Here is a 13,300-nt window from a genome sequence, read left to right as displayed (position 1 = left end):
TCTTCATATGGCAGACACACTTTAGCTTAATGCCAGTGACTGAAGCAAGCATGTGCGAATCAGGAGCCCTAGGCTCTACTCTTGGCTTTCCCAGAGCCACCCACATCCTTGGTAAGGTTGCCAACCCTCCGGGATGGCCCCGGCGTCTCCAGGAGTATTCTTATATTATAAAAGCCGAGGGCCGTCTGTCCGTCCCTAATGCGTTATTTGCGCTCTGATTGGTTGTTTCCGTCAGCCAGAGTGCTCCAAGCATGGGGGAGTGCACCGTGATTCCAAAGCTGAACCGAGGGCCGAGGCCACCTGGAGCCCCCACCCCGGCCCCTGCAAGAGGCAGAACAGCGGCAGTGTGGGGGCTGCGGTGGCAGCTCACCATCCCAGGCCCCTCCCCCACATCATTCCTGAGGGGCAATTGGCCAGTCTAATATTAAAGCCTAAATCTGTCTGTCTGTCCGTAACTCTTTATTCACGCTCTGATTGGCTGACAAACAGTCGCTCAGCATGCGAAGAAACGTTCTGACAGAAAGCAGCCCACTACCACAATGGTGGGGACACGGGATGGAGCGGGGCAGAGGTGAGCACAGCTAGCCTCGCGCCCCTGCCCTGCTCCCTGCAGGTAACATGAAGTGGGTCCAGGCACGAAGTGGGCGGGCAGAAGGGGAACATGTCCGGGCCCAATGCATGGAGGGGGGAGCGGACCTGAGGGGGGAAAAGCCGGCCCACTGTGGAGGGGGAGGAGAGAACAGCTGGCCTGGGCCAACATGGCCGCAGCAGCAGCTGGGGGAGGGAAGGAGCGGGCCGCCTTGGGCCTGGGCCCACTCCTCCACCACCCCCTCCCCAGCATCAGCCCCAAGCAGGCCTGACATGGGCGGGGAGGAACGGGCGTGCTGTGGTGTCGGTGGTGATGGTGGGACCAGGGGTGGGCCCAGGCCTGATGTGGGGCTGGGGGAGCAAGTCCGAGCCAGGGGAAAAGCCGTCCAGCTGCAGCAGTAGGTGGAGACAGGGGGCCCGGCCCAGCCCAACACAGCAGCTGCAGGGGGAAGGGAACCCTGCATTGGCCCCGAGCCCACTCCTCCCGTCCCCCCGCCACTGCAGCAGGGAGGCGGGGAGCAGGGCCAGACCCCAAACACCAGGAGGGAAGGGGAAGCAGGCCCAGATGGGGGGCAGGGGGCGCTCCGTCCCTTCCTCCTCCCCCCCCCCACCCGTTATTCTTGACAGGGAATTGGCTAGTTAGAGAGAAATTTCCAGGAGACTGCTGAGAGTCACCTGGGAGATAAATGATAGGGCATTCATTAAAATAAATATTGAATGTTGAATCTGATTTATACCATTGTCCAGTGGGTTTTTTAAATGTAATAGTAACGCGCATTTGCCTTCCTGATGTCAAGTCATTAATGTCATTACATCATGTGGTGAAACATCCCAGAATAGATTCAAACAGAATTGGCAACCCTAGTGCTTGGCTAAGACACTTAACCTTTCTGTGACAGGCTCCAGCCTCAAACTGACCAATGGGCCCACCAGAGAAGGAATCGGGAGCATAGGGATTAATTTGGCTTTGGAAACCAAGAAGCAGCAATAACCAGAATCCTGAAGAAGTAGCCTAAGGCAAAAACAACCATCCACTAATACCCACTTCCACTCAGTACTCACGATCCAGGGCTGATTTCTCCTCAACCAAAGGAATACCTATGCCTTATCATGTGTTAAATAGCAGTGGGCAACTGTCCGGCTGCTGAAGCTTCTGCAAGTAGCCAAAAGACAAGGAAAACCAAACAACCAACCAGATCACTGTGTTTATGAGGCCCTGCTAGAAAAAGTAGATGCAGACAGTAGAAATCAACAGTCATTATTCAGCTGACTGTCCCCCTTCCATTAAAGGGAATTTCAGACAGGGTGAGTGAAGCTGAAGGGAGGAGATCAACAGAGAAGGATCAGGTCCAAGCATTTCCTGCCCAGATGCATTGAAACTTCAGAGAGATATTGTGTGTTGTCTGTACTGGAAGGGGTAGGATATAGCAATTACCTAAGAATTGTAGTGGATAGATGAATAAACAGAAAAGATAAAATGCTAGAACAATTGTCACCAACCCAGGAATCCCAATTGATAGGTAGATCCCAGAGTCTTTTTTGGTAGATCCTGGACTGGGGGGACAGCTGGGCACATGCGCATGCACCCACCCAACTCCCCCAGCCCCAGCAGGTCAATCTATGGGAGTGGGAAGGGGAGAGGACCAGATCAAGGCTCCCACAGCGAGTGACTGGCCTACGGCACAGCCAGAAGGAGGGGAAGGTAAGTAGGGCCACAGCCCGGCTGGGTGGTGGGAGGATTAGAGCCCAGAGGCTCCTCCACGGGCATGGGGAGGAGAGGGCACTCCCTCCCCATCTCTGCAGGGGCAGAGGCGGCTGCAGCTGGCCACATGTGGGCGCAGCTCATCTCAGCAGTGGGAACTCGTGAGGACGGCCCCTGCCCAGGCGGGTCTGGGAAGATCTGATCATCCAGGGGTAAATGAGGGGGCTCCTGCTGCTAGGTGCAGCCTGGCAGAGGCCTGTGCCCCCCCATCCGTGCTCGGGGCAGAGCGGGCTGCCCCCAGCAGCAGCCATCTTGTCCCAAGCACAAGTCGGGGGGCATGGGTCCCTGGGACCTCCACCAGGCTGTTCCCAGCAGCAGGAGCCCACCCCCACACTCCCCATGCACACCTGGATCACGGAGAGTCCCAGACCTGGCCATACCAGGGCACGATGCCATGTTAGTCTGGCCGCCAGGCAGGCACAACTCAGTGCAGCTGCAGCACAGAAGTGGGATAGGGCCCTGGCCCAGCCCAGCTGGGTCTGGGGCACTCCGCAGTCCAGGGGCGCATGCGGCAGGGGGCAGTGGTGGGATAGATCCTGGAGTACCCTTTACTTCCAAAATGTGATCTTCACCATAAAATGGTTGCAGACCACTACGCTAGAATGTGCGACTCCTTGCAGAAGTGCTTAGCCACCAGACGATACTAATTTAATTTAGAAAGGACACCTAGGATCCCTGCATCCTAAACTGACATAAAATTCTACCCCTTCAACATTCGTTTACAGTTATTCTGAAAAAATTAACAAAAACCATCATTCAAGCAGCATGTGAGAAAAAGAATACTCAGGGGACACTACATAATTAGACAATGATTAGTCAAAATTTAAGAGAGGTACCCTTATAAAAAGTAAGAAACTTGTCAGGCAGCAATGATACAAACATTTTATGAGGCTTTTGTCCCATTTCTGTGTCAGGGTAGGTGAGGAAGATCCAAAAGCAAAGCCACAAGCAGAAAGTTGTTTTTTTAATAGCCTGATGATGCCAAGTACCTCTTTTGCTTTACACCAAGTTTATGTCCATTTAGAACATAACTATGTACCTTCATGGAGGAACATAATACCAGAAACAAGTGACTGGGATTAAATATTTTATCTGGGTTATGGCTTCAGCTCCAAGTTTATATGTTAATAACTTCTGAAACAATAAAATAACTCACAGTAACGGCTGGATGTGAAGGGCGCCAATAGGGGATTTAATAGAACACTTAATCCCAAATTGCTCTTAATAAGAGTCAACTATGCATCAGATAAACATATATGGCAGTTGTGTACATACATTATTAAATGTCTTTCCTTCTCTATTTGCGTTGGGGAGTAAATGAAACATCTGACTAACTGAATGTACTTTTTCAAGTACATTGGGAGCAAGAAGAGGGCACCAGGCAATGTAGGGCCCCTGCAAGACAAAAACGGTAATCTGGTGGCCACGCCAGACAAGAAAGCTGATATTTTTAACAGTTTCTTTGCCTCTGTTTTCCTGAACAGGAATCGGGATATCCCACCTACCAGAGGTAGGGACAATCTTGGGGATAGTTCTATCAAGCCTTCAGTTAGTGCAGATGTAGTTAGGGATCTTCTGGAAGGGCTAGACAGGTCCAGATGCCCTCCACCCAAGGGTGTCGAGGGAGCTGGCGGGGGTCATCGCAGAGCCCTTGGCCTGGCTGTATGAGCATTCGTGATCATCTGGCCAGGTGCCGGGGGATTGGAAACTGGCTAATGTGGTCCCTATTTTTAAGAAGGGGAGGAAGGAGGACCCAAGTAATTATAGGCCTGTAAGCCTCACCTCCGTGCTTGGGAAGCTCTTGGAGAGGATCATCAAGGAGCATATCTGTGGGGGGCCTGCAGGGGAGATCATGCTCAGGGGCAATCAGCATGGCTTCACCAAAGACAGGTCCTGCCTGACCAACCTGATTGCCTTTTACGACCAAGTAACTAAATCCTTGGATGATGGTGTCACTGTGGACATAGTCTTTCTAGACTTTAAGAAGGCCTTTGACACTGTCTCTCACCCCATCCTCATCACTAAATTAAATGACTACGGTATTGATGCCTGCACAGTTGGATGGGTAAAAAATTGGCTGATGGGGCGCACCCAAAGAGTAGTGGTGGACAGGTTGTACTCAACCTGGCGAGATGTGAGCAGTGGGGTACCCCAGGGCTCAGTCCTCGGGCCTGCACTGTTTAACATCTTCATCAGCTACTTGGACGAGGGGGTGGAAAGCACGCTGTCCAAGTTTGCTGATGACACTAAGATGTGGGGCGAGGTGGACACACTTGAAGGGAGAGAGGCTGCAACTAGATTTAGACAGACTACAAAAGTGGGCAGACGAGAATAGGATGGGGTTCAACGTAGACAAATGCAGGGTGCTGCACCTTAGGAGAAGGAATCCACAGCAAACATACAGGCTGGGGAGTTCCCTTCTTGAAAGCATAGAGGTGGAAAGGGATCTTGCAGTGATTATTGATGAACATGAGCCGCCAATGCCAGACCGCAGCCAGCAAGGCCAGCCATACCTTGTCATGCATCCAAAGGTGCATCTCAAGCCTGTCCAGAGAGGTGACACTCTCCCTCTATGTTGAGCTACATAGACAAGTGATTTCTATACTTCTTCCCTCTTCTGATCCTGCTCATCTCTTCTCTTGCTTTTCTTGCCAAAAGTTCTCCACTTACCTCACCACCCCTCCCATTGCTCACCCTTCCTCATCCTCAGTTACCCCTATCTCAATTACTCAATTTCCTTTCCCCATCCTAACAGCCTCTATGAGTTCACACTGAGTATAATACCTAGAACCTAGGGCTGTGTGAAACAAGCATTTCATTTGAACCAGCTTTTTGACAGAACAGTGTTTCATTTAGACTTTTGTTTTGAGTTGAAACGGCTGTTCTGTTTCATTCCATCACTTGTCTATGTAGCTCAACAGTCCTGGCTGACCATCTCCATTTTGCTGGCCTCTAGGAGATAGTGGTGTATGACTGCATGGCATCTTGCAGGGAACAGGGCTTTGTTTTACATGTCTAGGTGCTAGAATATCAGCTTGCTGGACTCCGCTGCCCTGTAGGGCAGCATTTTGGCACAGCAGGATTTTCCAACAGTCACTTTAAAGAAGTGGAGGTGGTGACTTCAGTTTCCCCTCCCCTGTGCCCCAACACAGACACAGTTGCACAAGCACCCATGACATGAGTTTTGCCTGTCAGCAGCCAGAGGTGCAAGGCCCCAGAACCCAGAAGCCCTGTACCCATCTTGTTGACAGCTGGCAGGCTTTATGGCTGCAGCAGGGGCTACCATCCCTGCAGCCTTCACCTGCTGCGCCTTAACACACACATTGTCACCCATGTCACGAGTTTTGCTTGTCCACAGCTTGAGGTGCAGTTTCCCCCAAAGCCTTGTATTTATCTCCTTGAGACTTGGTAGGCTTTGTGGCCTCAGCAGGGGCTAGCATGACTGTAGTTTTGACCCTGCTGTGGCTTAACACGTATACATGACATGAGTTTGGCTCTCAAAATTTTGGGGTGCCATTTCTCTGAACCCCCTGCACCTATCTTCTTGAAACTTGGCACGCTTTATGCCCTCAGAGGGGGCTACAATTTCTGCAAGTTTAATCTAAATCTGTCCAGAAATGACAAAGTTATAGGCTGTTTTGACCTTCCCCATTATAGCCTATGGACAAACATCGAAACAGCTCGACTTGCCTCATTTCGTTTTGAGGCTGTTTCGACCATATCTGTTTCATTTCAATTTTGCTATTTTGACCTCGAAACAGCGTCAAAACAAAACTGGTGGCGAAATTTCACACAGCCCTACTAGAAGCATGACATTTAGTTGGATTAATTACTCATTGAACTGGATTGTTTAGTCTGACCTTTGGGTGAAGATGTTTACAGTATATAGTGCAGTAGTTATATTTCTCTTCTGTCAATTATATCTCCATTGAATACGGAAGGAAAACTGAATGTTTTGTTGTACCAGGTGGTTGGAGATAGAGGCTGTATTGCTTTGGGAAATAAACCCCATGACATGTCTCACTCAGTGCAGCAGACTGTGTTGCCAGTACTCTGGTGTTCAGTTGGCAAACTGAAAGGATTAAAAGTAGGGGATAATATATACAAGGACATACACTTGACATACAAGGTTAAGAAATATCCTGCTTGTGAAGTGTATGCTTCTTTTCTATAGCCTTACAAGGTGCTTTCCACATTGCAGTGTAAGAAATATAGGATAGTTATTAGAAAATATCATTTAAATATTGAGAATTGGCAGAGCTCCCAACCTGACTGGCATGTATCTCTTGAGGCCACCTCTTCTGGAACTTACAATTGATTTAGCTTTGCTTACAGTGTTAAGTGTGCAACAAATGCTAGGGGTTCTTTTTCATTATGATTTACTTTAAGTTGTGAGTAGGGAGAAATCAGCAAAGAGTGGGCATGTGATGTTCAATACCACGCACCAAAAACAGCTACCCCAGCTTGACAAAAGGTCATTATGGTATTGAATACTACTTAATAATGTAGGTCTTCATGATTTTGCTTTAGCCAGTCATTCTATGCTCTTTTCTCACCCATTCTAGAGACCTCTCTTGTATCTCCTTGTCACCTCCCATTTCTACTGAGCTACTGCAGGCAACTGCAACTCCTTTCCCCTCCTCTGCCCTCAGTTTTCCTGAATCAAATCTATCCCCTGGAGGTCAGCCAAGTGTCAGGCATCTGAGAAAGTAATCCAAACACTATGGAATCAACGGTATGATGCACTTTACCCATAAACTCCTGTTCTGTATGAGTGGAGAGGGAAGCGCAGACACGAGAGCTCCATTACCATCGTTTGTAAAGCCATGTGACACATGCAGCATTCTTAATGCAATCAAATGCTTCCAAACCTTAGTTTTATTCCCTGGAATACAAAGGGACTCCACACGCCAATTATAACAAAGGGGTATGCACATTATTAAAGAGAGTGAAGACAGATACATATTATTCCAGAAGGCACACGACTTCAAAAGAGGCGATTTAATTAGAAGGAATTTGGGCAGGAAAGCAGTGTCTTGAGACTTCTCATCTAAATCCAGAATGGTATCCGTCCTTTTCATAATGCAGTGTCAATAACCTTCTCATTATCCCTACCAACATTTTAGATCATCAGGATGGATTTTTAATAGGGTAGGGGGTCGGACTTGATGATTTGTTCAGGTCCCTTCTGACCCTAGAAACTATGAAACTATGAATAGCTCAAAGTTATTATAAATGGATCTGAAATTATCCTCACCTATATGCATGAACATAACCTCAGTGATCTTGGCATGTTTCACAGATTTTTAGGGAATTCATTAAGAAATCTGTATCTCTACTGTGACTTCTGGAATTTTAATGATGTGCTTGATCTTTTCATGGACAAATCCTATCCCCAGAGCCATAAACCAAACAAAACTGGAACAGTGCTGGAAATGCACATTAAATATCTGGGATTTTGTCATATTTGCCATCTCATACATCCAACAGGTAAGGTACCTCTGTACATTAGTACATTTCCTCAGTACATGAATCCTTTTCCCATATAGATTTCTATCTGATCTCCAAGGACTTAATTCTGTAATTAGCTGCTCCATTGACACAATTACTATGTCAAATCATAGAAACAGAAGCAGTTACTATCACGGTCTCCCACTTTGTCCTCACACAGAACTATTTCAGATTTGGGGACTTCCTATACCTACAAGTGAATGGCACTCCCAAGGGCACACACAAGCCCCCCTCCTCCCAGTGTGCCAATGTATTTATGACAGACCTTGAAGTCAGTTTTCTCTGCAGCTGCCGACTCATCAACCTGATAAAATGAAGCTACATTGATGACAACATTGTATGAACACAGGAGAAGGAATTTCTAAAGAAATTCCACTAGGACTTCAACAACTTTCACTCCTCCATCAGACCGACTCTAGAATACACCTAGCAAATTCATTTCTTAGATACTATGGTGAAGGCTTGTAATGGCCACATCAACATCACATTGTATTGGAAACCTACTGACCACCTCAGATACCTCCATGAGCTTTCATCCTAAGCATACCACTAGATCCATCTTCTACAGCCTATAGGATGGATCCAGCCTGTAGAACCACTTGATCCATCCTGCAGGCATAGGGTACTGGTGGCATTCAATAGTGGGGGCTTCAGAAGTATTCATTTTCTGTGCCTTCCTGTCTAATAGCACAATATTGGGATCCCGATTGTTGATCTAGCGTGCATCAAATCAACAAAGCAACCAGCCACTTAGCTCCTATTCTCACTGAGGCATAAAGACTTGCAACAGACAGACACCAGCTGCGCCCTTGCATCAATACAGGCCATATCATCACTGGATCAAATAACACAGATTATAATATATCCACAGAGACCCAGCACATCAGCCCAGCCCCATGCGCTGGATCTGGTTGCAGAGTGACTCCCCGTGCCACATCAGTGACTCACCAAATCCAGCCACAAAGTGATCCTACACATCAGCACAATCCAGCACACAGGGCCATGTTATCTGGCCTTTACAGTTCCCCCTGGGTCTAGAAATTGAACAGCAGTAGAGCAGTGGCAATGGCTCACTGTGGCAAATTAACATGAACACTGCTTCCCCTGCCACCAAGTTTCCAAACCAAGGAGAGCCCCACGGGCTAGGTGAAATGGCTCTGAAGGCTGAACCTGGCCCACGGGCTGTAGGTTGAACACCACTGTTCTAGCTGGTTTCTGTGGGAAATACTGAAAGCCAGCTTCAAGGCGTAGTATTATTAGTTTCACACATGCCAAGAGGGAACAGGGTGAAAATATAGTGATCTTTCAGAAAAAATGTAAGAGTTTGATTTGTCTTACACCATAGTCCCATGTTCAGATTTGTTGTAATCCCTAAGGGTAGATATGAACTCAGCAAACAGCACCCATTGCAGAATGAGCTCACCATTAAATAGGGTGTACACCAGCAAGAGAGACTAATGAAAACTGCATTGTACAAAATGGGACACATGCTGTATATTGCTTTTTGATTTTGCTCTTCAGCCCCAGCTACACAGATTCACCCAGCTATCCAAAGCATACATCTCATGGAGCATAAACTGATATATGCAGATGATGCCTTAGTACTAGGGTGACCATACATCCCGTATTGATCCAGACAGTCCCAGATTTTGGAGGCCAGTCCCAGCGAAAATTAAAATAAACATCCAAGGCATGGGGCGGGGAGGTGGAGCATCAAGAGCTGTGAAATAGAAAATCCTAACAGACAGCAAAATTGCCCTAATAGGTTAGCTTGATTAATGGAATGACCCTTAAAAAGGATATTGTTAACACCTGGAAAAACAGTGGGTCATTAACAGGCCTTTAACTCCTAGTGAATAGTAATACCAGTGGTGTGCGCAGCAGCCGGGGAGAGGGAGGTGGGGGTGCAGGTGGAAATTGTCCCATATGGTCACACTGCTTACTACCCCACCCAAGCTTCAAATCCTGGTTCCATCCCTCTCTAATTTAAAAATGTGGATCAGTATCCAGGCACAAAATAAACTGGGAAAAATCAGAACTATTGGAATAGTTCTGGCTATTATTTAGTGGGGCATTCTCTCAGTGGAATTTCAGTAGGCAAAGTGATGGAATTTAATACCTATGTATAAAAGTGCAAAGGGCTATTAACAAACTAATGACAGCTAATTAGTATCCTGTGCTTACGGGAATAGTTAGCTACAAAGATCAGTGGCATCCACTCATTGAAAGTTCAGGAAAAGTTTTAACACAATAAAAATAATATTCTGCCTAGGACATCTTTGTTTTAAATATATTATTACTAATATTAGTAGTAGTAGTATTAATAATAAAAAAATAATAACAATAATATTATTATTATTGCCTTCCTGTGGGGCACTGGTCAGTGCACATGGCTTACTTTTAAATATACCAGGTCCCTACAGGCAGGGGAAAGTTAGTGGGGGAAGTTTCAGCTCCCAAGCCCCAAAAAACTGCTAATAAATTTCATCATCACAGATATTATACACCTATGCATTTCTGAATAATTGATCACCTTTTATGCAGCAGTTGTAAGTGCCAAGCCTTATAACTACAGCACTTGCTAATATATCACTTTGACCCAGGTGCCTTAGAACTTGCAGGGACCCTAGGATTATAGGCAACTTTAGAAATGCTTGATAAATGCATTGTGCCCATGTCCATTATACATACTTTTCTAATGAAGAACTTGGTTAGTGTGCTTAATCTAGACTTATTTTTGTAGGCAAGGATACAGAATTTACCACCGCCCTTAAAAATATCCCAATGGCAGAGCATATTAAGAATGCCTTAATGAAGTTCAGGCTATGTAGATGATGCAATTAAATATTTTATTCAGGAAGTACTGAATCCCATAGAGGTTAAACAAGGTAAAGGTCTTATTCTCTTATGGGTGCTGGCACTGTAATAAAGAAAAATAAAAGACCCTGCTGCATATGCCATGGGACTAACCAATAATCAGGAGAATACTGAAGAATGAGAGCCATGAAAGGTTAAAAAAAAAAAAAGTCTTGACTTAAATAGCCAAACCTCTGTTAAAAATTATATCCTAAGGTACGGTACATACAAGCTAAGCTGGGTTTTACTCCCACAAAAAAAGCTTTCACTCTTAAAAATTCTACCGTGATGACCACCAAATACATGAAGTTAAAAAAAACCTGAAAAAACACTTTATGACCACAATTAGCAGTGATATTTGGATTTAGTGACTAAAGAAAGTATCAGGACAGAAAACATCTCTTATTGCAGACTATTGTTCAGGAAGTTAATATATTTTATCCCATCCCCGGAAAGTTAGATTTTCTTGCCAATGATTTCAAGGTACAAGAACCTAGTTTTGAGACTATTACATTAGTTCAGGGTTTTTTCCTTTTTTAGATAAATTATATTTCTGATCAAGCTTTAACTATGCATGGATTAAGTCTTTTGTTGACAGTAACATTGTTCCATTGAGAATTCTGCCTAGGCTCAGGGAATCATGTAGACTACTATTTGAGATTAATTTTAAAAAACGCCTGGCAGCTTCAAGTCAACAGCCTTGTAAAACAGGTAACAAGCATAATCATATTAGTTTAGCATACTGTTTTCAATGTATTTTATTGATAGATGTAATTGGATGGGAAATTGTCCTTTGGACAGTGCTACACATAATACTTAACAATACAGTGAATGAGTCTGTGTTTGAAAAGTGAAAAATAAAGCATGGTGTATTTTTAGCAGCAAATTATTTTCCTTTTTCCATATGTGTACAATGGTACCATATTCCCAAGACATTATTATGTAGCTCCAAGATTGCCTAGGACTGTAAAAGAAGTTAAGGGCACTGACCTAAATCAATACTGATTGAGAATACACCCTGAACCACATGCATGCATTGTTTGTTTAGTTGTACAGGAAGTCATACATTTATTCATATTATTTATTATATTTCTATGTTTTGAATTGTATTTGCACCTCATAGCAAATCTCTGAACAGTTACACAATTATTATGCATATCCAAACATGTAATTCCAACCCTAAAATGAAACATTTTCCCAATATGCATTCAACAGGCTTCATTTCAACTATTACTTACAAACTTTGAACAACCAAATGAACAAGCAAAACATGCTTTTATAAGGAACTCCCTCAAGCACCTACTTGTTAATATCTTCAGATCAGTTTTTATTAATATGTAGATAATTGTTAGGGACAGATTCTGGATTGGTTTAAACTTTTTCACATCCATTAACTTCAGTGGGATTTCATGTCCCGCCAGCCAGGGACTCCAGCCATGTCTAGACTCTGCAGTAGACATCACGTGTTGCCCTGTGGGATCAGGCCAACTCTCAGGGTGTCAATATTGCACTGTTAGATGGGAGGGTGTGACACAATTGCACATATACAAACACACAAATCAATTAGGTGCATGCACACACACAGTACCAACTCAGGCACATACACATCCAAACCAGCCTAGGCACATGCATACCTATCACCAATTGAAGCACGTGCACACTACACACCGAAAATTAGACAAGAATCAGTTGTCAATACCCACACACACCGTACACGCACACGGATCACTAATTCGTATATCACACGCACAATGACATACATATATAACTAAGCCCACTGGGGGACGGGGGGACTACCACCACTGCTGGCCCACTGAGCAACCCTTGCAAAGTCAGCAGGCCAAGGCACTTAAGGGAGCCCACCCTTGCCCCAGCCCTGGTACAATCTGTGGGCGAGGCGAGAGCCCCCAAGAGGACACTGGCCTGCCTGTACACAAATGCCAGGAGCTTGGGGAATAAGCAGGAGGAACTCGTCCTCCTGCTTAACACAAATACTTAGGACGTCATAGGGATAACGGAGACCTGGTGGGACTCCACCCATGACTGGACCACGGGTATAGACGGCTATATCTTGTACAGGAGAGATTGAGTAGATAAAAGGGGCGGGGGTGTAGCTCTCTATGTTAAGGAAAGCTATGTGTCCCTGAAAGCTGATGTTGGCGACCAGGGTGGATGACTGGAGACCCTCTGGGTTAAAATCCATGGGGAACACGGCACAGGGGACACAACAGTGGGAGTCTATTACAGACCTCCCACCCAAAGTCAAGAGCTTGACCAGGAGTTCGCCCGGGAACTGGCTGAGGGTGCATGCTGCAGGACCATGGTTGTCATGGGTGACTTCAACTACCCAGACATCTCGTGGGAGGATCACTCAGAAAAATCCAAACGGTCACAAAGCTTCCTATTGTGCATGGATGACCTCTACCTGACTCAAGAAGTCTACGGGCCAACGAGAGGTAAAGCGCTGCTCAACCTGGTACTGGCTACTGGGGATGACCTAATCGGTGACCTAGTGATCGATGGGAAGCTGGGTGACAGCAACCACGAGCTGATCACCTTCACCATCCGCCATAAAGCTGGCAA

At 45.8% G+C, this 13,300-nt stretch overlaps 1 protein-coding gene across 1 annotated transcript in view; it reads left to right on the top strand.

Annotated features, from left to right (window-relative positions):
* Positions 1-527: 527 nt before the first annotated feature.
* Positions 528-13,300, top strand: part of CCKAR (cholecystokinin A receptor) — a 38,535-nt gene continuing 25,762 nt past the window's right edge. Inside the window, exon 1 of the mRNA XM_006027499.2 lies at positions 528-571. The gene's annotated coding sequence lies outside the window, so the exon portion shown is untranslated. The remainder of the gene's footprint in view (positions 572-13,300) is intronic.

The sequence above is a fragment of the Alligator sinensis genome, unplaced genomic scaffold, assembly GCF_000455745.1.
Source record: "Alligator sinensis unplaced genomic scaffold, ASM45574v1 scaffold183_1, whole genome shotgun sequence".
Taxonomy (NCBI): domain Eukaryota; kingdom Metazoa; phylum Chordata; order Crocodylia; family Alligatoridae; genus Alligator; species Alligator sinensis.
Note: the sequence above shows the minus strand (reverse complement) of the source record. Positions and strands in the feature narration are given on the sequence as shown.